This window comes from Ceratotherium simum, chromosome 1, assembly GCF_057802395.1.
Source record: "Ceratotherium simum simum isolate JZ-2026a chromosome 1, ASM5780239v1, whole genome shotgun sequence".
NCBI lineage: Eukaryota > Metazoa > Chordata > Mammalia > Perissodactyla > Rhinocerotidae > Ceratotherium > Ceratotherium simum.
In genome coordinates this window covers 4,413,422-4,438,908 of record NC_141900.1, presented here as the reverse complement: position 1 = coordinate 4,438,908, position 25,487 = coordinate 4,413,422, and the positions used below count along the sequence as shown (strand labels likewise).

Below are 25,487 nucleotides of genomic sequence, written 5' to 3'. Positions count from 1 at the left end.
AGCGGAGAAAATCTTGACCTGAAATGAGACCAGAACCAAAGATTCTCACTCTCTTCAGAACCAAAGGACCAGGACACGACCAGAACTTAAAAAGTCGGACTCTTATCTGAAGTGAGGGGTCCGCTGTCGAGGAAGATCCAGTGTTAAAGCCCCTTCCACACGTTACCATAAATGTTTAAAGCTCTCCAATTAAAACCTGCCGCACTAGCATTTCTGAGTACCAGCATGTTCTCCCTAACCTCTTAAACTTTGCCCCAAACCGTGAATCGGGCAGGACAGATTTGAGAGCTTTGCCTCTGGTCTCCTTGCTGGTGGACCTCACAATAAAGCCTTTTCTTTTCTCAAAAGCTGATGCCATAATAATTGGCTTTTTGTGAGCATCCCTGTGCGGTAACAATCTCAGATGGAACCCTGGTGCAGCTTCCACTTCTGGTTTCCAGCACGGCTGAAAAGCCAACTTGCCAAACCCAGTCACTGAATTAGCCTACTACAGCGCTATTCACCCCAAGCAAGGTGCAACCTGGTCCTGCCTCCTCCCTCCTCATCTTCCAAGAGCTATGGCTGGTACTGCAATAGCAGGGGGAATTCTGGAGCTTGCCTAGTGCTTAGTTCACTGGGGTAAAATCTTTCATCTTTTTATTAACATAAATAGAAAAAGCATTAAGTATCTGTAAGATAGCAGAAAGTGCTAAGCATTGCATGCATTACTCATTTAAGTAACTTGTGAAATCACTAACAGGTAACTATCCCAGACCCTCGTGGTATACCTGTTCAGTTTAGAATCTGGCTACTGTAAAAGCACCTGCTACGGTGGGTGTGATATGAAGAGAGATGAGAAAGATCAAGGAACACTGAGAAGCTAGAGTTCACTGTAACAAAGGCAGCCAGCCAAGAGTGAACTCCATTGCAGGCCAGCTAAAGCAGAGAGCCCAGGAAGGTGCAAAGAGCACCCGGGAGGTTGCTTTCATTCAACATGAGTAATGGGTTGGTTCTTAATGATTCCTGACTAGGAATAGCCAGGAAAAGACGTGGTAGAGAGAAGACAGGACTAACAGTATTTACTGCAAGGAGACATGAAACCGCATAAGATGTGTAGGAAAGCAGCACTGGAGCAGACAGAGAAACCACTCAGCCAGCTCAGCTCAGGGAGATGGAATCAGGGGAATGGGCAGGGGCCAAATGCTCAGGCGGTGTGTGTCACCATAAAATACCTGAGCATCAGGTGACTGGGTGCCTCTGAAAGGTTGGAAGCAACGAACTGACAGTCAGAGATCTTCATGTTAGATCCTCGTGAAGGGATACAGAATAAGCCACTGTTGCATAACAATTATTCTGAGCTGAAGACATTTGAATTCCTGAAATCCCTTATCTGCCTAAAAGCAGAGCCTCCCAAAAGAACTCAAATGTCATGAATCCCCTCCTTGTAGGAAGCAACTCTAATCTTTTCTTCTCTGAAAAAAAACAGACATTGTCACTGTCATCTCTCATCTCCTCTCTAAGGGTTCATTTATCTTTCCAAAGTCCTTTGTGTTCCATAAGTGCTCCTCCTTCTAAGAAGTCATTTATTCTCTCAGAAGTGCCCCTCTGCCCCTCCCCATCCCCTATTAAGATGATTTATAAACCCCAAATTCTAACCACCTCCAGGACTCAAATTTTTCTGTGAACTCCCTCCAAATTCTGTCTTTCCTCTTGCTAATCTGTCTCTTGTCATTTTAATTTGCAGTCCCCCAAGAATTTAACCTAAGAGGATAGAAGTTTTTCCTCCCCAACGCATGATTCCAGCACAGTTGGATTTGAGGGGTACAGAGCATGAGCAGAGATGAACTAAGAACAGGAAAGTGGGGCACATTCTGCATCCACGAGGTGAAATCCTAAAGCCAGTCCCAGGCTGGCCAGGAAGGCTGCCAGTGACCCTGAGTCACTCGCCAAGCCCCGACCTGGAAGGGAGACAAGATGCATGAGGTTCTCCTCTCTGGACTCTTCCAGGTCCAAGGACAGCTTGCCATAAACAAGAAGTGTAAGAGGGCCCGCCCCCAGTGCAATTTCTATTCGTGTCATATAATTCATGACGGTCAAGTTTCTCTTTTGACTTGCCCGTCAACGCGATGCCAGTATTTTATGCTACAACACTTTGTTAAATGTTGGCTTAGCCTATACTTGAGCCCATTTGAACTCCGAAGCTTCGGTAACGTTCTCCAAAATGTAATTTTATTCCTTCCCCCATGAAAAGGGGAGTTCTAGCTGTTCCCGCACCCCTTCCCCACCAGGGTTTGGGCTGCGGGGAAGCCCTGCTCCGCCCCCATCGCATCGCCTCCACCCGGTGGATCCTCGCCGGGATACGGAGAGACACACCGCCGCGCGCCGCCGGTGGCGGGGCGCGCGAGAGAGGCCGGCGGTTGGCGGATGGGAGGAAGAGCACCCTCCCGGCGCGCACCCTCCCGGCACCGCTCCCCGCACATCCTCGAAGCGCACCCTCCTGCCGGCACATCCTCCCAGCGCACCTTTCTGGCCTGGCTCCCCACACAGCCCGCTCCCAACGCACCCTGCTCATCCTCCTCGCTCGCACCCTCCTCCCCGCGCGCTCGCCCGCGCTCACCCTCCTCTGAGCGCCCGCACCCTCCCGGGCCTTGCGCACTCTCCTCCCGCGCACCCCGCGCGCCCTCTCCGTGTGGTCCCCTCCGCACGCACCTTCCCCGGGCCCCCGCCCCGCCCCCCGCACATCCTTCCAGCTAGTAGCCCGGGTCTACGCGAGCCTCAGCCACCTCACCGGCAGGTAAAAGGTTCCCGAAAGAAGAACGCTGGCCGCGGACCACTCACCGCGCCACACACGCTAGCTCAGCGCCGCCGGAGACAAACACCTCGCCTGGGGGCCGAGGAAGGGGCGGCTCTCCAGCGCGCCCGACTCGTTCACGAAGGCAACGAGGAGCAACGTGAGTTTCGGATCAAAGTCTGCGCGCCGCTCCCCAGGGGTCACCGCCGAGCCCCGCCCCGCCTGTCCGTCCGCCCGCCGGCTGGGCTGGCCGCGCCCCCGGCCTGGCGCCCCCGCCCCCGCCCCCCAGGTCCCGGAAGGCTGTCCGCCCACCTCCGCCCGCTATTGTTTCCCCCTCTGGAGCCGCGGGCGTGGTGACTACCCAGCCTCTTCCCTGTTACTAGTTAAGCCGCTCGTGCGACGAGGAACTCTTACCTGGTGTTTTCCTCCTGGACCGACAACAGAGGAGACGTGCGGGCAAGAGACTCTGACCGCCCAAGGTCAGACCGCTAGTGCAGGAGCCCAGGTCTGTGTGAGGGGGCCCAGCGAGAGCGCGCGAGGGCCCAGCCCAGAGAAACTGCCGGAGGGAAACCACGTGCAGTCAGCCCTGGCGGGCGGTCAGGAATGGGGGTGGGCCGTGTCAGCTGTGGTTCCTTTGATCTCGCCAGCCTCGGTTTCTCCTTTGGGACCTTCCTAGCCCCGGGAGCTCCTCAGTAGCTTGGGGAAAGCCAGGAGACGCTGGCCCAGGGAGAGGAAATGACTCATCCATTCAGAGTCACCAGCTGAGACCGGGGAACTGCTTCCAGCCACTGCTCGAGTCACCTGTCCCGGCTGTCCACACGCACCCTGCGTATACAGCCTGCACCAAGGGGCTGGGTGCCTGAGAACCTCGAGGGAGGTGGACAGCAGTGGCCGGTGACCTCTGGGAGATTAGGACCGTTTTTCTTTTGTGGGGGATCAGAATTGGCTACCCTAAAATGTGTCTCTTTGCCTTGGCTTGATTATTTTTAAAAACAAGACTCTGAAAGAAACTTTGGCCTTCCCCCTAACTGCCTAAAAGAATGTAAGGTGAAGGCCTGGGGGACAGGCCTTCACCATGGATAACTCTCGGGGTTTCCTTAGACTGGGAGAGTCCTCGCTAAGGCTGTTCTTATCAAAGTGCTGTTTACCAAACATTTGCTTTTCCATCTGCCTGTGAATTGCCTTCCTCCCCTTTGAAGTCCCAAACCTCTACCCACAACATCTCCTTTGTCTTTAGCTGAAGATGGTATTTAAGATGAGAGCCTCCCCCATTTTGTTGAGTTACCCAGTTTTTCCTGAGTCTTTCCCGTGTATACATGTTATAAAGCTTTGTTTGATTTTCTCCTCTTAGTCTGTCTCATGTCATTTTAATTCATAGCCCAGCCGAAAGGCCCTGGAAAGGGTAGAGGATATGTCTTCCTCCCCTACGCTTTCATTTCCAAAAGGCTGCATGTGAACTGGAGAATCAAGTACTGCAGACTTATTTGTCAAGTTAAAACCTTGCAAATGTTACAGACTGGAAGTGAAATTGTGTCCAGCCATTTGTAAACCTGTTACAGACAGAAAAGCCAAGGGACACAGTCCTCACACCGCCAGGCCAGCCCCACCTCTTTCAAAGAGTGGCAGTGGCCTGAGAGGTGGCTCAGGAAATCAGTCACTCTGTGAAGGCCTGACCACACCAAACAATGACACCCACTCCTGTCCGCTTGCCAAAACCCGGGAGTAACGCCAAACTACTCGAATTCTCCCAAAGCTGCGCTAGTTTAGCATGGTTAACTGAGGCTTCTTCACCGCTTTGGCGTGCTCACCCCCAGTTCCAGGTGCCAGTTGCCCTTCCCTTTCCATCCCAGCAGCTCTCCCGCTTTCCTGAACACCATTCAGAGAGAGGGTGGAAACTTGGAAGAACAGTGTTTTCCAGATAGCCCGCCGGCCCCAAGAGGAGGTCATGAAACAATGTAGTGGTCACACAGCGTTTTCATTGTTGATGAGACAGAGTGGAGGAGAAAAGCATCCTCGCCTCACCTGTGGGAGGGCAGGTACCTTTGTGTCACACACAGTGTTCTAGGACCACCCACCGGAACATTTATAAGTGGCCCCAGGCACCTGATGGACGCCACCGGCGCTGTGCTCTTGCCCTCTCAGTCTTCACCTGTCCGAGAACTGCTGCTGGCATTCCTTCCCAGCAGGAAAGCGCAGGGCATCCGGGACTGTCCAATCTGAGACACCAAATGCAGAGGGCAAACGAGGGCTCCGCAGTGTCACCCCACCCCTTGCTGCCACACGGCTCTGTCTGCACTCAGTTTTCCATACGCCCTTCTACTTGATTGCTTTCATTCTAAACCATTATCTCACAGGGAAGTTCACCATTCCACCGGGAAGTAATAGTTAATTTCTTAATTGGTGTTCAGTGTACTATACAGCCCATAGTGACTTTTCCCTCCTGTGAAGTTACGCTGGTGTCACTGGGCCGTGCTCGTGCTAGCTGTTGACTTCTGCAAGTTACTGGAGCCCATCGGAGCTCCATTTGTGAGATGGGACTGATGCCTGTTCTGTAGGAGGGTCAAGGTCAGATGGGATACAAAAATGTGTTATAATTAGTATACAGATTAGTGGTACAATACATATAGTAGACAGTTGCTTGTCAGATTACAGTATACTTTCAACTCTCACTCACCATCTAGAACCATTCAGTATCCTGAGACACCTCTTTTATTGCTGCTTTTTTAAAAATTCAGGTTAGATTGTCACAGATAACCCTCAAAGGTGTGTTGGTGTAAACTGAGGAAGCTGCCCGTCATTTTCTGCAAGTGCGGTAGGAAACCAGTTTAGGAAACTGAAAAGCACTTGGTGGGAGCCACTCAAGGGTTAAGTGCATACAGATCACCTCAGTGCCCTCCTGCTGGCTGCCCCTCCATTTGTGTCAGTTCTCTGAACTCACCTCCTGTCCCCCGTGGTGTTTGCCTACTCTGCCAGAGTCGTCTCTTCAGTCCTCAGTTGGGTCTCAACTAAAAGGTCATTTCCAAGAGAACCTTCCCTGACCCCAGTCACCTCCCAGTGCCCCACCCCTCAAATTCTAGACCATCGCCCCACTGTGATTTTTTTATTGAGTTTTTATTGAGGAAATTGTGAAGTTTTATTGAGATGAGTGTCTATTATGATGTTTACTAGGATCTGAATGTGCCCCCCCAATCCTGTTAATGTGTTGAAATCCTAACTCCAAGGTCATGGTCTTAGGAGGTGGAGCCTTTGAGAGGTCGTTAGGTCATGAGGGCTCACGATGGGATTAGTGCCCTTGTAAAAAGACCCCAGAGAGCTCCCTCATCCCATCCACCACATGAGGACACAGCAAGAAGATGATCAATTATGAACCAGGAGTGGGCCTCACCAGACACGGAGTCTGCTGGCACCCTGATCTTGGACTTCCAGCCTCCAGAACTGTGACAAATAAGTGTCTGTTTGTAAGCGTCCCAGCCTGTGGTATTTTGTTACAGCAGCCTGAAGGGACTAAGACAAGTTGTAAGAAGTCATACAAAGGGATCTCTTGTTGCTTTTACCTGGTTTCCCCCATGAGAACGTGTTTCGGAACTGCAGCAGGGTGTCACAGCCAGGGCGTGACATTAACACAACCCACCAGTGCTCTTCGAATTTCCTCGGGGTTTTTGGACTCATTTTCCTGTTTAGTTCTATACAGCGTTGTCATGGGCCTGATACCACCACAGTCAAGATACTGAGTGGTCCGTCACCCCATGGACCTCCGTGTCACCCTTGGATGGCCCACTCCCACCTCCCTCCCAGCTCTCCTATACACCTCCACCCCTAAGCCCTGGCATCCACTAATCTGTCCTCCATTTCTAAAATTTGTCACTTCAAAAATGTTATATACGTGGCAACATACTGTATCTAACCTTTGGCCACTGGCTTTTTCCACTGCAGAATTCCCTGGAGATTTGTCCTCGTTGTATATTATCAGTAGTTGTTCTTTTTTGTTGCGTGCAGCGTTCCATGGTGTGGATGTGCCTCAGTTTGCTTAACCATTCACCTGCTGAAAGACACCTAGACTGTTTCTGGTTTTAGGCTGTTAAGAGTAACGCTACTATGCAATTACACGTACAAGTATAAGTTTTCATTTCTCTGGGATAAATGCCAAGAATGCAGTTGCTGGGTTGTATGGTAATTGCATGTTTAATTTTACAAGAGACTGCCAAACGGTTTCCCAGAGTGGCTGTAATAGTTTACATTCACAAGCAGTGAATGCAAGATCCAGTTTCTCCGAATCCTCCCCAGTAGTTGATGTCATTCTTTTTCATTTCATCCGTTCTGATCATGGTGCACTAATATCTCATTGTGGTTTTGAGCTGCACTTCCGTGATGGCTTGTGATGTTGAGCATCTTTTAATGTGCTTGTCGACATCTGGATGTGCTCTTTGGTGAAATATCTGTTCGTGTCTTTTCCCCATTCGCTAATTGGATTGTTTGGTGTTTTGCTTTTCTTGTTGAGATTTGAAAGTTTTTTGTATATTCTAGATACAAATTGTTTGTTGGATATATTGTTTGCAAATATTTTCTCCCAGTCTGTAGCTTGTCTATTTATCCTCTTCATCTGAGCTTTCACAGGGAAAAAGTGTTTTAAATTTTGATGAGATCAGTTTATCAATTTTCCCTTTTATAGATCATGCTTTTTTGTCAAGTCTAAAAACTCTTTGCCTCCCCCTATGTCCTGAGGATTTTCTCCTGTGTTTTTTTCTAAAAGTCTTATAGTTTTATGTTTTACATCTAAATTTGTTACCGAGCAATGGGCTCGCTCTGTTGGCCATGATCTGAGCAATCAATCACAAAGAGTTAGGGCTCAAGAAAGGAAGCTGTAATTCAATTAGCCGGCATAACCAGGAGACGGGTGACTAATGTCTCAAAAAACCCATCTGCAAGTGCAGAATCTTGAGGTAATTATGTAGGGAAAATGGGCAGTAAGGAGGGGGTTTAGAAATGTCAGCCTTCAGGGGCCGGCCCGGTGGCTTAGCGGTGGAGTGCGCGCGCTCCGCTACTGGCGGCCCGGGTTCGAATGCCAGTCGCACACTGACACTGCTTCTCCGGCCATGCTGAGGCGGTGTCCCACATTCAGCAACTAGAAGGATGTACAACTATGACATACAACTATCTACTGGGGCTTTGGGGAAAACAAAGGAGGAGGATTGGCAATAGATGTTAGCTCTGAGCCGGTCTTCCCCAGCAAAAAGAGGAGGATTAGCATGGATGTTAGCTCAGGGCTGATCTCCCTCACAAAAAAAATAAATAATAAAAAATAAATAAATAAAAGTTGGTCATGTGCCCAGCTGTAAAAGAAAAGAAATGTCGGCCTTCAAGCATGATGGACTGTTTCATTGTTCTTTTCTTCTGTCAGTGATGATGAGTATCTTGTAGGTGTGTTTCCCACCTGTGGTCAGCCTGTTCCTGGAGAGAAACTCATAGAACAAAGTTTTAATTTATCAAGCTATAGGGGAGTACATAGGTAAGCAGAGGCCATAAATCAGGAGAGCATGTGAATTATTTTAGAGTACGCAGAGCACCGAGTAGTCACATAGAGGAGGGGCTGGAGTCATTTAGCATAACAAGATGACCTCACTTATGTTCACTTACAAGTTCATGTTCTGTTTTTAGGTGTGATGGTTTAGTAAAGTTTTTCTGTTTTTGTTTTTTTTTACCTATAGATATCCAATGGCTCAGCACCATTTGTTGAAAACGCTATCTTTCCTTCTTTGAATTGCTTTTGCATCTTTGTCAAAAGTTAGTTGAGCATATTTGTGTGGTATTTTTGGGTTTTCTATTCTGCTCTTGTCATCTATGCATCAATGTTGCACTGATTACTGTAATGACATAGTAGACTTTAATATTGAGTAGAATAATTTTCCTACTTATTCTTCTTTGTTAAGATTGTTTTAGCTGTTCTAAGGCCTGTGCCTTTCCATATAAATTTTATTCCGTATAAATTTTTTGTCTGCAAAAACATACTGGGATATTGATAAGGCAGTGCCTTAACCCTATAGATCATTTGGGTCCTGACACAGAGTCTCTCCTTGACCAAACTTGAGTCAGCTTCTTGAGTCTCCCTTCTGACCAGTCCCTGCCTTGGGCTCTGCCTGCTTAGCCCAATTTTAGCAAGAATCCTGCTGAGTCAGTTTAGCAAATATTCCCCACCCTTGGTCTTATGGACTGAATATTTATGTCCCCAAAATTCATATGTTGAAGACCTGTCTCCCAATGTGATGGTGTTAGGAGGTGGGGCCTTTGGGAGGTGCTTAGGATTAGGTGAACTCATGAAGGTGGGGTCCTGTGAATCAAATTAGTGCCCTTATAAGGGTCACAAGAGATCTTGCTTCCTCTCTCTCACCACCATGTAAGGATATAACAAGAAAGCGGCCGTGTGCAACCCAGGAGAGGGTTCTCACTAGAACTCGACCATGCTGGCTCCCTGGTCTTAGACTTACAGCCTCCAGACCTGTAAGAAGTGAATGTCTGTTATTTGTAAGTCACCCAGTGTGTTACTTCTGGTATAGCAGCCCAAACAAAGACACTTGGTATCTGATCATCCTCAATTTCTGATCAAATTCCTCACTCCCCACCTCGATATCATATCACCCTGGCCTGCCCTCAACAAGAATCCTTCTAAGTTGATTTAGCCAGAATCCCTCTACCCTTGATGTTTCCTCTTAGTATTTTTCCATCCACTGACCCCACACTGCTCCTTAGCTATAATCCCCATTTTTCCTACTTGTATTTGGAGTTGAGTTGATGAAATGACATCTTCATTATGTTGAGCCTTCTGGTGCATGAACACAAGGTGTGTCTCCGCTCATGCAGGTCTGTTCTGATTTCTTTCATCAGCATTTTGTAATTTTCAGCACACAGATCCTGGTTCTGTTTTGTTACAGGTATGCCGACGTATTCCATTATCTCTGGAGTAATTGTAACGGCGTTGTGTTTTTAACATCAGTTTCTGCGTGTTCATAAGTAGAAATGTGATTGATTTCTATGTATTGATCTCTTATCCTGCAATCTGGCTAGACTCATTTATTAGTTCTAGGAGGGGTTTTTTTTGAGATTCTTTGGGATATCCTACATAGACAATCATGTCATTTACAAATAGAGACAGTTTTATTTCTTCCTTTCTGACTTGTATGCCTTGTATGCTGTTTTCTTGCCTTGTGGCAGTGGCTAGGTCTTCCAGTACTATGTTGAATAAAAGTGATGAGGCTGGGCATCCTTACCTTGTTCCTGATCATAGGAGGAAAACAGCATTCAATCTTTCATGACTACCTATGATATTGACTATAGGGTTTTTTTGTAGATGCTCTTTATCAAGTTGAGGTAGTCCCCCACTATTTCTACTTTGCTGAGTTTTTGTCATGAACGGGTGCTAAATTTTGCCAAATGCTCTGTGTCAATTCATAGGATCATATGATTTTTCTTCTTTAGCATGTTTATATGGTAGATTACATTCATTGATTTTTGAATGTTGAACCACCCAGCATATCCGTGATAAATCCCACTTGGTAATAGTATGTAATTCTTTTTATACATTGGATTCTGTTTGCTAATATTTTGTTGAAGATTTTTGTGTCTGAATTCATGAGAGATTGGTCTATAATTTTTTTTTCTATACTGTCTTTTTCTTATTTTGATATCGGTAATACTGGCCTCATAAAATAAGTTGGAAAGTGTTCTCTCTTCTATTTTCAGGGAAAGATTGTGTAATATTAGTGTCAAGTTTCTAAACATTTGGTAGAATTCTCCAGTGAAACCATTTAGGCCTGGAGATTTATTTTTTAGGAGCTTTTTAGTTATTACTTCAGTTTTTTTTAGTGGTGATAGAACTATTCAAGCTGTCTGTTTCATCCTGGTTGAGTTTGGGTAGTTTGTGGTTTTTGAAGAATTGATCTATTTCTTATCAACTGGTAAATTTATGAGGGGAAGTTGTTCCTAGTGTTTTCTTGTCATCTTTCTAAAGGCTGCAAGATTTGTTGTGATGTCCCCTATTCCATCCATACTGGATGATTTATATCTTCTTTCTTCTTATTCTTATGGGTCTTGCTAGAAGTTTGTGGATTTCATTGTTTTTTTTTTTTTTAAAGAACAAGCTTTTTCTTGCATTGATTTCCTCTATTGTTTTCCTCTTTTCAATTTTATTGATTTCTGCTCTGATCTTTATTATTTCCTTCCTTATGCTTGTTCTGGGCTTATTTTGCTATTCTTCTTTAGTTCTTGAGATGGGAACTTGAATGATAGATTTGAGGCCTCTTGTTGTTTCTGATGTAGGCATTTAATGCCACAATTTCCCTCTTAGTGCTGCTTTAGCTGCCTACCACATATTTTGATGTGTTGTATTTTCATACTTGTGTTGAATTTGAAATGAGTTTCTTACAAACAGCATGTAGTTGGGCTGTGACATTTTTGTTTTTTGTCTTTTTTCCGACTCTGCCAATCTCTGTCTTTTGATCAGTATATTTAGATCATTTACATTTAAGGTAATTATTGATATGTTAGTGATGAGTCCACCATTTTATCGTTTGTGTTCTGTTTGCTTTGACTATTTCTTGTTCCTGCTTCTCTGTTCTTTCCTTCCTGTGGGTTACATGTTGTCTCTCTTGCCAGTGCCAACTGACCACCTGGGAATCTCTCCGTGGCAGAGGAAGTCTTAAGCCTGGTAAGAAAGGAAACTGTGTCCTCTAGTCGCTTGTGGTTAGTGGGGCTGCCCATCAAACCCCCACGCTCAGCTCACTTGATATTTTTGATGGGGCTCCCATTCCGTCCAGGGGAGGAAGGAGCCCACCTGGGCTGCCTTCCATTGCTAGTCTGGGGATTGGGAAATGCAAGGTCCAGGTTGCCTTGCTCTGTTGGAGGGGGAACTAAGATGTTCTGTGCTCATGCTGGTCCTCCATTTCTGGGATCCCAAACCAGCTCACCACCTTCTTACCGCTTTCCAGAGATTTGATTTGGCTGCCTCTTGAATTATTTCCAGGGTTTATGTTGTACTTAGTGGGAAGGAGCTGGGAAAAATTAAGCTATGCCATCTTGTCTGGATGGAAGTCTCCCATTTTGATACTGGCCAAGGACTCATCATGAAGGAGTTTATGTTTATTTACATTATTTATTAAAGTATCTGTCTCTCAGACTAGAATACAAACTTCACTAGGGTGGGACTTTGTTTTACTTGCTGCTGTGTCTCCAGTGCCTCAAACAATGACTGTTGAATACATCTGTGTCCTTATACCTGTGTTGAGATAGGTCAATCTATAGCCACCCAACAAAGGTGCAGTTAAATCATCATAGCACTCCTGTCTCGTTAGGTAACAGTGAGCATTTGATGAATAACTGTGGATAAAGCATCTAGTGTGACATGAGCCACTGTAGGTGTTCAGGAAAGGTTAGAGTTTTTATCCCTTCTTTTCCCAGGCACATTGGCCTTCAGGCATCAGTTATTTACAAAACAGTGTGCCTCACCTTGGGCAAGGTTAGGCTGCCAGTGGCTCCGGCATGTTCTAGGAGCTGCACAGCCTCCCATCACTAGGTATGGTTAGGTTTTGCTTGTTTGGGGTTTTTAAATTTTAGCCATTCTGGTGTGTGCAGCTATAGCTCAATGTGGCTTTAATTTAAATTTCCCTGAGTGGCTAATGATGTTGAGCATTTTTTCATGTTTATTGATCACTGAATATCCTTGAGAAATGTTTGTTTAAGAATCCTGCCTATTTTTCTTTTTGACTGTCTATCTTTTTTGTTTTGTAGGAATTTTTTATATATTGGGGGTGAGAGGTTGACAAAAATTAAGAAGTGTGACAAAATCTAGCTTCGGCTAGGATAAGGAGCAACTCTCTTATATTGCTTGTAGGAGTGTCAAATGGCTCAACCACTTTGGAAAATGGACATTATCTAGTAAAATTGACAATATCCCTATCTCATGAACCAGCAATTTGAATCCTAGGATTTGAAAATTTTTTCCAAAAAAAGTTTTTGGAAGTTTTCAAGAAGTTTTTTTTTTTTATTGTGAAATTTTTGTTGTACATTATTGTTTATCAGTCACCATATAAGTGCATCCCTCCACCCTTTGTGCCCAGCCCCCACCCCCCAGTCCTTGGTAACCACCAAACAGTTCTATCTGTCCGTGTGTTGGTTTATCTTCCACATATGAGTGAAATCATGCACTGTTTATCTTTCTCTATCTGGCTTATTTCACTTAACATAATACCCTCCAGGTCCATCCATGTTGTTGCAAATGGGACGATTTTGTCTTTTTTTATAGCCGAGTAGTATTCCATTGTATATATATACCACATCTTCTTTATCCAGTCATCAGTCGAGGGATGCTTGGGTTGCTTCCATGTCTTGGCTATAGTGAATAATGCTGCAATGAACATAGGGGTGCATAAGCCTCTTTGGATTGTTGATTTCAGGTTCGTTGGTTAGATACCCAGTAGTGGGATGGCTGGATCATAAGGTATTTCTATTTTTCATTTTTTGAGGAATCTCCATACTGTTTTCCATAGAGACTGCACCAGTTTGCATTCCCACCAGCAGTGGATTAGGATTCCCATTTCTCCACAGCCTCTCCAGCATTTGTTGGTTTTTGTCTTGGTGATTATAGCCATTCTAACCGGTGTAAGATGATATCTGAGTGTTGTTTTTTGTTTTTTTTTTTTTTTTTAAAGATTTTATTTATTTATTTTTTCCCCCCAAATCCCCAGTACATAGTTGTATGTCATAGCTGTACATTCTTCTAGTTGCTGTATGTGGGACACGGCCTCAGCGTGGCCGGAGAAGCAGTGTGTCAGTGCGCGCCCGGGATCCGAACCCGGGCCGCCAGCAGCAGAGCGCACGCACTTAACCACTAAGCCACGGAGCCGGCCCCTGAGTGTTGTTTTGATTTGCATTTCCCTGATGATTAGTGATGTTGAACATCTTTTCATGTGCCTATTGGCCATCTGTATATCTTCTTTGGAGAAGTATCTGTTCATTTCCTCTGCCCATTTTTTCATTGGGTTGTTTGTTTTTTTGTTATTCACTTGGGTGAGTTCTTTATATATTGTGGAGATTAATCCCTTGTCAGATATATGGTTTGCAAATATTTTTTCCTAGCTGGTAGATTCCCTATTCATTTTGATCCTGGTTTCATTTGCCTTGTGGAAGCTCTTTAATCTGATGAAGTCACACTTGTTTATTTTTTCTTTTGTTTCCCTTGTCTGAGTAGACATGGAATTCAAAAAGATCCCTTATGGCTGATGGCGGGTAGTGTACTACCTATATTTTCCCCCAGGAGTTTTATAGTTTCAGGTCTCACCTTCAGATCTTTGAGCCATTTTGAGTTAATTTTTGTGTATGGCGATAGCAGGTGGTCCACTTTCATTCTTTTGCAAGTGGCTGTCCAGTTTTCCCAGCACCATTTATTGAAGAGACTTTCCTTTCTCCACTGTATGTCCTTAGCTCCTCTGTCAAAGATTGGCTGCCCATAGATATGAGGTTTTATTTCTGGACTTTTGATTCTATTCCATTGATCTGTGTGTCTGTTTTTGTACCAGTACCATGCTGTTTTAATTACTATCGCTTTGTAGTATGTTTTGAAGTCAGGAATTATGACGCCTCCAGCCCTGTTCTTCTTTTTCAGGATTGCTTTAGCTATACGGGGTCTTTTGTTGCCCCATATGAATGTTAGTATTCTTTGTTCTATTTCTGTGAGGAATGTCCTTGAGATTCTGATTGGCCTTGCATTGAATCTGTAGATTGCTTTAGTTAAAATGGACATTTTAACTATGTTTATTCTTCCAATCCAAGTGCATGGAATATTTTTCCATTTCTTTATGTCATCATTGATTTCATTCAATAATGTCTTATAATTTTCATTGTATAGGTCTTTCACTTCCTTGGTTAAATTTACTCCTAGATATTTTATTCTTTTTGTTGGAATTGTAAATGGGATTGTCTTCTTGCGTTCTCTTTCTGTTAGTTCATTGTTGGTATACAGAAATGCAACTGATTTCTGTAAATTCATTTTGTACCCTGCCACTTGGCTGTAGTTGTTGATTATTTCTAATAGTTTTCCAATGGATTCTTTAGGGTTTTCTATATATAAGATCGTGTCATCTGCAAACAGCAAGAGTTTCGCTTGTTCATTGCACATTTGGATTGCTTTTATTCCTTTTTCTTGCCTAATTGCTCTGGCCAGAACCTCCAGTACTGTGTTGAATAAGAGTGGCGAGAGTGGGCACCCTTGTCTTGTCCCTGTTTTCAGACGGATGGCTTTCAGTTTTTCCCCACTGAGTGTGATGTTGGCTGTGGGTTTGTCATATGTGGCGTTTATTATGTTAAGGGACTTTCCTTCTATACCCATTTTGATGAGAGTTTTTATCATAAATGGTTGGTGGATCTTGTCAAAAGCCTTCTCTGCATCTATTGAGATGATTATATGGTTTTTATTCCTCTTTTTGTTAATGTGGTGTATCACGTTGATTGATTTGCGGATGTTGAACCATCCCTGTGTCCCTGGTATAAATCCCACTTGATCATGGTGTATGATCTTTTTAATGTATTGCTGTATTCGGTTTGCCAATATTTTGTTGAGGATTTTTGCATCTATGTTCATCAAGGATATTGGTCTGTAGTTTTCTTTCTTAGTATTGTCTTTGCCTGGCTTTGGTATCAGGGTGATGTTGGCCTCGTATAATTTGTTGGGAAGTGTTCCATCTTCCTCTATTTTTTGGAATATTTTGAGAAGGATAGGTATTAAGTCCTCTTTGAATGTTTGGTAAAATTCTCCAGAGAAGCCATCTGGTCCTGGACTTTTATTTTTTGGGAGGTTTTTGATTACTGTTTCAGTCTCTTGTGATTGGTCTATTCAGGTTCTCTATTTCCTCTTGATTCAGTTTTGGGAGGTTGTATAAGTCTAGGAATTTATCCATTTCTTCTAGATTGTCCAATGAGTTGGCATATAGTTTTTCATAGTATTCTTTTATAATGTTTTGTATTTCTGTGGTATCTGTTGTAATTTCTCCTTTTTCATTTCTAATTTTATTTATTTGAGCCTTCTGTCTTTTTTTCTTGGTGAGTCTGGCTAAGGGCTTGTCAGTTTTGTTTGTCTTCTCAAAGAACCAGCTCTTTGTTTCACTGATCCTTTCTACTGTTTTTTTAATTTCAATTTCATTTATTTCTGCTCTGATTTTTATTATTTCCCTCCTTCTGCTGACTTTATGCTTTGTTCGTTCTTCTTTTTCTAATTCTGTTAGGTGTAGTTTGAGGTTGCTTGTTTGGGCTTTTTCTTGTTTGTTAAGGTGGGCATGTATTGCTATGAGTTTCCCTGTCAGGACTGCTTTTGCTGCATCCCATATGAGTTGGTATGGTGTATTTTCATTTTCATTTGTCTCCAGATATGCTTTGATTTCTCCTTTAATTTCATCAATGATCCATTGGTGGTTTAGTAGCATGTTGTTGAGTCTCCACAGCTTTGTCACTTTCCCAGTTTTTTCCTTGTAGTTGATTTCTAACTTCATGGCATCATGGTCTGAAAAGATGCTTGTTATGATTTCAATCTTCTTAAATTTATATAAGCATGCCTTGTTTCCCGACACATGGTCTATTCTTGAGAATATTCCATGCGCGCTTGAGAAGAATGTGTAATCTGCTGTGTTTGGATGGAGTGCTCTGTATATGTCTATTAAGTCCATCTCATCTAGTTTTTCATTTAGGTCCGTTATTTCTTTATTTATTTTCTGTCTGGATGATCTGTCCATTGATGAGAGTGGGGTGTTAAGATCCCCTACTATTATTGTGTTGTTGTTAATATTCCTTTTAGGTTTGTTAATAGTTGCTGTATGTACCTTGGTGCTCCTGTATTGGGTGCATATATATTTAAAAGTGATATATCTTCTTGTCCCTTTTATCATTATATATTGCCCCTCTTTGTCTCTCCTTACCTGTTTTATCTTGAAGTCAACTTTGTCTGATATAAGTATGGCAACACCTGCTTTCTTCTGTTTGCTATTAGGTTGGATTATTGTCTTCCATCCTTTCACTCTGATCCTGTGTTTGTCTTTAGAGCTGAGATGTGTTTCCTGGAGGCAGCATATTGTTGGGCCTTGTTTTTTAATCCATCCCACCACTCTGTGTCTTTTGATTGGAGAGTTCAGTCCATTTATATTTAGAGTAATTATTGATATATGAGGGCTTGTTGTTGTTATTTTATCGCTCTTTTTCCAGTTCTTTTTCATTTCTTTTGTTTCTCGTCCCGTGTGTTTCGGACTACCAGTTTAGTTTGGTAGTTCTGTATGAGGGCTCTCTTAGTTTTCTCTTTCTTTATCGTGTGTGATTCTGTTCTGATTATTTGGTGAGTGGTTACCATGAGGTTTGTATTAAAAATCTCGTGGATGTGATAGTCTATTTTTTGATGGCCTCTTATTCCTTTAGATTAAGTCGATTTGATCCCTTTCCTCTTCCTTTTTTTTTTTTTTTTTTTTTTTTTGTGAGGAGATCAGCCCTGTGCTAACATCCGCCAATCCTCTTTTTTTTTTTTTTTGCTGAGGAAGACGGCCCTGGGCTAACATCTGTGCCCATCTTCCTCCACTTTATATGGGACGCCGCCACAGCATGGCTTGCCAAGCAGTGCGTCGGTGCGCGCCCGGGATCTGAACCAGCGAACCCCGGGCCGCCGCAGCGGAGCGCACGCACTTAACCACTTGCGCCACCGGGCCGGCCCTTCCTCTTCTCTTTCTAAGTCATTGTTCACATCTTATTCCTTCTTGTGTTGTGAGTTCGTGTTTAACATGATGAGGTTATATTTATGCTTGGTGCTTACCTTCCCTTGATCTTTGATTTTATAATTAAGTGTTTGCTAATCTATTTTGATAGAGGACTGCAATTTTTCTGGTTTTGTTGACCTATTTTCCTCTTTGTTCAAAACTTTGAATCCCCTTTCTCTTTTTTTTTCTCAGGGATGAGGGCCTTCTTGAGCACTTCTTGTAGTGGGGGTCTTGTGGCAATGAACTCCCTTAGCCTTTCTTTTTCTGGGATAGTTATTATTTCTCCATCATATCTGAAGGATATTTTCACTGGATAGAGTATTCTTGGCTGAAAGTTTTTGTCCTTCAGAATTTTGAATATATCATTCCACTCTCTCCTAGCCTGTAAAGTTTCTGTCGAGAAATCAGCTGAGAGCCTGATAGGAAATCCTTTGTATGTTATTTTTTTTTTTTTTTGTCTAGCTGCCCTTAATATTTTTTCTTTGTCATTGACTTTTGCCAGCTTTACTACTATATGCCTTGGAGAGGGTCTTTTCATGTTGATATATTTAGGAGATCTATTTATTTCATTCACTGGTGTTACCAGCTCCTTCTCCAGGTTTGGGAAGTTCTCAGCTATTATTTCTTTGAACAAGTTCTCTGCTCCTTTTTCCCTCTCTTCTCCCTCTGGAATACCTATAATCCTTATGTTGGATTTCCTAATGGAGTCAGATATTTCTCAGAGAGTCTCTTCATTTCTTTTTAGTCTTAGTTCTCTTTCCTCCTCCACCTGGAGCATTTCTGTGTTGTTGTCCTCAATATTGCTAATTCTTTCCTCCATATTGTCGGCTCTGATGCTTAAGGCTTCCAGATTTGTCTTTATCTCCTCTATTGTGTTTTTCATCTCTAAGATTTCTGATGTTTTTTTTTTATAATTTCAATCTCTTTTGTGAAGAAACTACTGATTTCATTGAATTGTCTGTCTGTGTTTTCTTGTATTTCATTAAGCTTTTTATGATGGCTGTTTTGAATTCTCTGTCGTTAAGGTTATACATTTCTGTGCTTTCCGGATTGACTTCTGGGTGCTTGTCATTTTCCTTTTGGTCTGGAGATTTAATATATTTTTGTATGGTGCCTGTTGGTGTTGGCTTACTTTTCCTCATAGTGAAAATATATGGTCGCAGTTTCCTCTTGCTGCCGCTGGGTGGGGGTCAAGAGCTGTGTATTCTGGCCCGCCTCAATCCACAGGCACTCTCATGGGCCCCTGGCTGATGTGAGGCATGGGTGAGTGGAGGCTGCTGGGGGAGGAGCGTGGGAACAGCTGGAGCTACAGTGTGGGAACAGCTGAGACTGGAGCACAGCTAGGCTGAAGCAGCTGGGGCTCAGGTGCGGGTGGGTTGAAGCAGCTGCAGCTGAAGTGCCGCTGGGCCAAAGAAGCTGGAACTGGAGCATGCTGGGCCAAAGAAGGAAGAGCTGGAGTGCTGCTGGGCCAAAGAGGCTGGAACTGGAGTGCGCTGGGCCAAAGAAGCTGGAGCTGGAGTGCTCTGGGCCAAAGAAGCTGGAGCTGGAGTGCGCTAGGCCAAAGAAGCTGGAGCTGGAGTGCGCTGGGCCAAAGAAGCTGGAACTGGAGTGTGCTGGGCCAAAGAAGGAGGAGCTAGGATGCCACTGGGCCAAAGAAGCTGGAGCTGGAGTGTGCTAGGCCAAAGAAGCTGGAGCTGGAGTGCGCTGGGCCAAAGAAGCTGGAGCTGGAGTTCGCTGGGCCGAAGAAGGAGGAGCTAGGATGCCACTGGGCCAAAGAAGCTGGAACTGGAGTACAGTCAGCCGATGTTTCTGGTGCCAAGTCAGCTGGAGTCTGAGCACAGGCCAAGCTGAAGCAGCTGGAGCCGGGGGGAGGGGTGTCGGTCAAGCCAAAGGAGTGGGGCCGTGGCACGGTGGAGCCAGGGAAGTTGGGGCCATGGCTTGGTCCAGGTGAAGCAGCTGGGTCTGTGGCGTGGTGAGGCCTGAGCTGCCGCTGCCTCTGGTGTGGGGGTATGGGCTCGCCCCACTGCTGGTGGGGCCTGGGCACCTGGGGGCTGCTGCCTGTGGGGGTGGGACATGGTCACGCTGCCCCTGCTGGTGGGGCCCAGGCACCTGGGGGCCACTGCTTCTGGGGATGGGGCTGAGCTGAAGCGCCACTTGGGAGGGCCGGGTGGGGGAGGGGCACTTACTTTCGCCTCCCAATCTCAGAGGTTTCTCGCCTCACTGTCGCTCTCTGCTCTCCTGAGGGGCTAGCTTGTTGAAACTACCCTCACAACAGTTCTACTCCCTCCATAGGAGGATCCCCTTGGGCTGTGAGGGGTCTTGGAGAGCACCGGTTTTCACGTGGTCAAGAAGTTTTTAAGAGATTTCAAAAGCTTTATTTACTATAGCCAATAGCTGAAAACAATAGTAGAATGGATGAAGAAATAGAGATATATTCATATGATATAATAATGTGTAGCACGCATATAACAGAAATTAAATGGATCGATGACCAGTGTGTGTAATAACATATATAATGTTGGATGCAAGAAGACATACAGGACTGTATGATTCCATTGATTTAAAGTGAAAAACTAAGCAAAACTGAAGCGTATCGTCTAGGATTCACAACAGACAGGTGAATTATAAAGACAAGCAAGAAGTGAATTTCAAAAAGTCAGGAGAGTGATTGCTGGAGGACAGTGGAGGCTCACTGGTCAGGACGGAGAATGCCAGGGGGCTTCTGGGGGCTGTACTGTTCAGTTTTTGGACGTTGGTTGTCATTATAAGAGGGTTTATTCTACAGCTTATTGGGTTGTATGTTTATGGTTTAGGTCCTATTCTATAGGTGATATTTTCTAAATTTAAAAAGCGAAAAAATGGAAAACAAAACTCTCAGGCATTTGTTGGACACTACTGGCTAGACAAGTTATTCTGGTCCCCAGTTATGCAGTCCAGCATGGAAATGTGACTAATGTCGATAATCAGTTGATTCTATCAATCGAAAGATCTTAAGAGCAGAACTGAAGTTTCTCTGAGGAAGGAAATACTGGGGCAGCAGCTTTAGCCTGTTCCTGAGAGTTCCAGTCTGCCCCTCCTGACAACTGCCCTACAGGCTTGCCGAGCCAGCCCCGACAGTTCCTTGCAAAATATATAATTTATTTATATATTATTATACATATTATCAATGCTAATTTCTCCGTTCTCTCTCCCTTTCTCTCTCTCTCTCTTTCTCACACACACACACACACACACACACACACACAGAGTCTTAGTCAGCACGGGCTACCATTACAGAATACCATATACTAGAGGCTTAAACAACAGACACTGATTTCTCAAGTAGTTGTTCTGGAGGCTGAAAGTCCAAGATCAAGGTGCTGGCATGGTTGGCTTCTGGTGAGAGGCCTAGGGGTCTCTCTTCCTGGTTTGCAAGTAGACGCCTTCTCACTGTGTGCTCACATGGCAGAGAGAGAGAAAGAGAGAGCAAGTTCTTTGTTGTCTCTTCTTTTAAGGGTGCCAGTCCCATCCTGGGGCCTGCCCTTATAACCTCATCTAACCTGAATCACCTCCCAAGGACCACATCATCTAATACCCTCACATTGTGGATTAGGATTTCAATGTATGAATTTTGGGGGACACAAACATTCAGTCCATACCAGAGGGTACAAAATAAAATTTTAAAAAGTGGAAATGAAAGATAATTTGAAGGATACATTGGTAAGTACAGTGATAAAAATATAATTCCTGGTTTTTAAATTTATGAGTGCAGTACCTTTCTATTATATATCACACACCTATGCATATGTACAGGCATGTAATGTACATTGTGCATTGACAAATGTTTTGGAAATTTATTTTCTTCTATTTATTTCTCCTCTGTCCTATATCTTCTGTGTCCCACCTCCAGCTCACCCTGCGACAGATAGCTGTTCGAGCAGGATTATCTCAGAAGAAATGATTTATGCTCACTGTCCTCTGCCTAGTCTGGAGGCATCAGTCTTTCTTGGTAACTTTCTAAATGGATAGCTTGCTGTCCTGGCCACGTAAACTGCTTGAGCCCCAGCTTCTGGGTAAGTGCAAAGGAGAAGTGCTTTATAGTCCACCTTTGAAGCACAAATATTGTGCCAAATGAGAAAAAGTTCTCTAAGGAAGGATTTTCAATGGGTGGCATTCAATGTGTATATATCACATGAAATAAAGCAAAGACTCAAAGACAGTAAAGCAGAAGAAAAAAGAACACAGACTCTGGAGGCAGACAGACTGTCTGCCATGAGCCATGTGATAGCGGGAAAGTCACAACCTTTCTGAATTACTGTAACTCAAACATTTTGGCCTCAGGACGCCTTTACACTCTTAAAGATCACTGAGGACTCCAGAGAAATGTTTATGTGTGTTACTAGCTATTTATACTTATCATATTAGAAACGAAAGCTAATGGGGCCGGCCTGGTGCCGTAGTGATTAAGTTCGCATGCCCTGCTCTGTTGGCCCAGAGTTCGCGGGTTTGGTTCCTAAGCGCGGACCTACACCACTCATCAGACAGGCTGTGGCGGTGTCCCACATACAAAAGAGAGGAAGATTGGCACAGATGTTAGCTCAGGGCCAATCTTCATCACCAAAAAAATGAAATAGAAATGAAAGCTAGTACATGTTTAGCATATTTATTTTAAAGTAATAGTGACAAGCCCATTACATTAGTATAAATAACCTATATTTATGAAACAGCTCTATTTTTTAAAAAAACAGTGAGAAGAGTGGCATTTTTCTACATTTTTGCAAATTTCTTTAACATCTGGCTTAATAGAGACGATTGGATTCTCATGTCCACTTCTGCACTTGATCTCTTGTGATCTCACATAGCAAGTAGTCTCTGGAAAATGCACTGAACGTAATGAGAGAATGATGCAGAAAAAGGCAAATAAAGTCTTTAAATTATTATGAAAATAGTTTGGACCTCGCAGACCCCTGAACAGGTGTTGGGTATCAGGGGTCCTAGGTACACGTGTTGAGACCCCTGCTTTAACTATAAAGTGGAGATAAATATCTTCCCTGAAGGGTTCTGGAAAACTGGTGTGGAGTCCTGGCAGGGTGCTCCTTGCCCCACTGGGCCCTCACTGGGAAGGCAGATACCCACATTCCAGTTTGATAGATTATCAGTGCCCTTTTTTCAGAGCTGGAAGACAACTTGGAAATGCCGTTGTCCAGATGAGCTGATTTAGAGATGAGTTGGAGACTGTGGGCCAAGGCACACAGCTGAGTGACGTATGTGACTTCTCTGGGCCATTTCTGGTATTGCTTCATGAGGAAGCAGAAGGGTGCCTTCCAACTCTGAATAAACTAACGGCTGGAGAGAGCTTATTCCACATCGAGCATGAGGTTCAGACACGCACTTGTGAACAACGAACCATAGAAATCTTTACAAACCAGGAGCTGTCTGGGCTGGGGTCTCCTGGCCACCTGCCTTCCTCCCTTGGCCTGGCCCAGTTTGCTTCCCTGGAAGAGGGTAACTGAGGGGTGCCCTGAGGTGGTGATTCGCCCTCCCTTACTTAATCCCTGAGTCTTCCTGGGGTATAAATTGGGGCCCCCGGTAGGCTCTGAGCCCCCCTTTTGTGTGTGAAGGTCTAATTCCTATCCTCTCTCATGTCTCCTCCTTAGCTTCCCAGAGCCACATGGGCAACTGGGAACTACAAAGACCAGTGTATACCGCAATACCCTCCACCTCCCACCCCTCACCCCTGAAGAGCAGGGCTTCCGCTGGACCCTCAGGCAGACCGGCTGTGGGATCCTGCACCAGCCAGCCCACCTTGTATGGGACTCCTGATGCTGGGGGACGTGGCTCCAGCCCACCAGCTTCAGGGCCCCAGTGACCCAGAGAATCTGAAGGCCAGTGTGAGGATGAGGCTGACTTCGTCTGGAAGAACAAGGTCTTCACCCAAGATCCAGAGTGACCACCGGGTAATAAGAAGAGATGCAGGGATCACAGATAATCTGATGTGGGGCTAAGGAAACTGAGTGCTAGACAGAATGAGGTAGTTTTGTGCTATAGGTTTTGTAGACTGTGCATATTTGTTTCTTTTGGGGATGAGCAAAAAATAATGCGAATCTTTTCTTTTTCTAGTGAACTCCCTGCTTTGTTCTCACATAATAGCAGTCAAGATAAATTGAAAATTTTTTCATGTTTGATTTTGAGTTGAATGGTTAGTATTGTACCGCATTAGAAAAAAGCGTGTGTATTCTGAAATGTTATAAATTCATTCCACAAATACTTCTTAATTACACTGTGTAGGAGGGAGGTTGGCATTTTTAACATTTTGTGTGTGTGTTTAAGCATTTTAGGATATAAAAAAGAAAGAGATAATACCGTAATATTGTTTAATATTTATTTTAGATTTATAGCATGTTTTGGTTTAAATAGCTTTCTGTGGGCTAGCCTAGAAATATAATGACCAATTAGTATCTTCTTCCTGTAGGAAAATGCATTAGGACTTCCAGACAACTAGCTGATAATCATTTAAAACACAACCTATTGATAGGTAAGGATTATGTGTAATCCAAAGAATGAATCAAAAATAAAGAAGGATGCAAGTACTGTATGAGAAGAATATGACAGTGTATTAGATTGTAGACAAGTGTTGTTACTCAGGGAAATAACACTTAATGGGTAAACCTTGTATTGTTTCTCAAGGATGCTATACCCACTTGTTTGTTATTCAGGAACTGAGTACCAGGGTAATTTTGGCTGCAAAAACAGAACTCCCAGATCAAATAGGTTAAATGTTGTGGAGCTTAATTATTTTGCAAAATGTGACATTCCAACATAAAGTGGCTCCAGGGCTGGTTAATTCAGCATTTCCAGGTAGTTATCAAAGACCTGTGTTCTTTTCATGTTGGGGCTTCACTGCCTCCCGTGTGTGACATTTGTTCTTGGGCCGTCTCTCTCAAAGCGGCAAGATGGCTGCAAAATTTCCAGGCCTCACATGCCGATATGGTAATATTTAATGGAAAAAAGACTGTCTCTTCCTACGGGCCTCTCAGAGCAAAGAAGCGTTCCCTCAAAACACCTGATCTCCGGCGAATTCCCCTTCAATTTCAACGCCGTGCACTGTACCACATCCCCAAATCCAAATCAAATGCTGAATTTTGTTGAATGTTTTTCTATGGAAAAAACCATATGGTTTTTATCCTTTGATCTGTTAATATGGCGTATTAGATTATTGGATTACCGGGCCGGCCCCGTGGTTTAGCAGTTAAGTGGGCGCGCTCCACTGCTCTGCGGCCCGGGTTCGGATCCCGGGCGTGCACCGATGCACTGCTTGTCCGGCCATGCTAAGGCCGTGTCCCACATACAGCAACTAGAAGGATGTGCAGCTATGACGTACAACTATCTACTGGGGCTTTGGGGGGAAAAAAATAAATAAAATTAAAAAAAAAAAAAAAGCTTATTGGATTACCTAATATTGAATCAACCTTGCATTCCTGGAATAAAAATCTTACTTGGTCATAATAGAGTATTTTCTTAAAATGATGTTGGATTCTGTTGCTATTATTTTGTTTAGTATTTTTGTACTGGTATTGATAAATTATACTGCTTAATGATTTGTCTTTCATATACCATATTCAGGTTTTGGAATCAACATTTTATGTTTTGTAAGAAGAATTTTCATTGATTTTCTATAGTCTGGAATATTTGTCAGCATTAGGACTCTGTGCTCTTTGAAGCTGGGTAGAATTCCGCAGTGAAATCAGTGTGGCCTGGTGCTTATATTGTGGTGTAGTTCCTGAATAGTTTTACTTCTCCTACTGAAATTGCTTTATGTAAGCCTTGTAAATTTAATGATCCCAACTCTGATAGCATTATCCTAGAGAACATTCCATTTCACCTAGGTTTTCGGATTTATTTTCATAGAAATCCATAAAGTAGGATCTTTTGATTTAAAAATAAAATTCTCCTCTTTTAGTGGA

General features: G+C 43.9%; 1 protein-coding gene and 1 long non-coding RNA gene across 4 annotated transcripts in view; one reads left to right on the top strand and one right to left on the bottom strand.

Annotated features, from left to right (window-relative positions):
* UPP1 (uridine phosphorylase 1) overlaps nt 1-3,321 on the bottom strand; it is a 21,593-nt gene extending 18,272 nt beyond the window's left edge. The window contains exon 1 of one of the 3 annotated variants that reach the window (XM_087431713.1): nt 3,185-3,321. The gene's annotated coding sequence lies outside the window, so the exon portion shown is untranslated. Of the gene's footprint in view, nt 1-2,767; nt 2,959-3,184 lie in introns of those variants that run through there. The other 2 variants (XM_014793648.2, XM_087431685.1) reach the window with 2 other exon arrangements.
* LOC147918120 (uncharacterized) lies at nt 2,871-25,487 on the top strand. The gene is made up of 4 exons (XR_015552427.1): nt 2,871-2,930; nt 3,154-3,275; nt 21,434-21,596; nt 23,181-25,487. It is a non-coding gene; the product is annotated as an uncharacterized LOC147918120 (long non-coding RNA).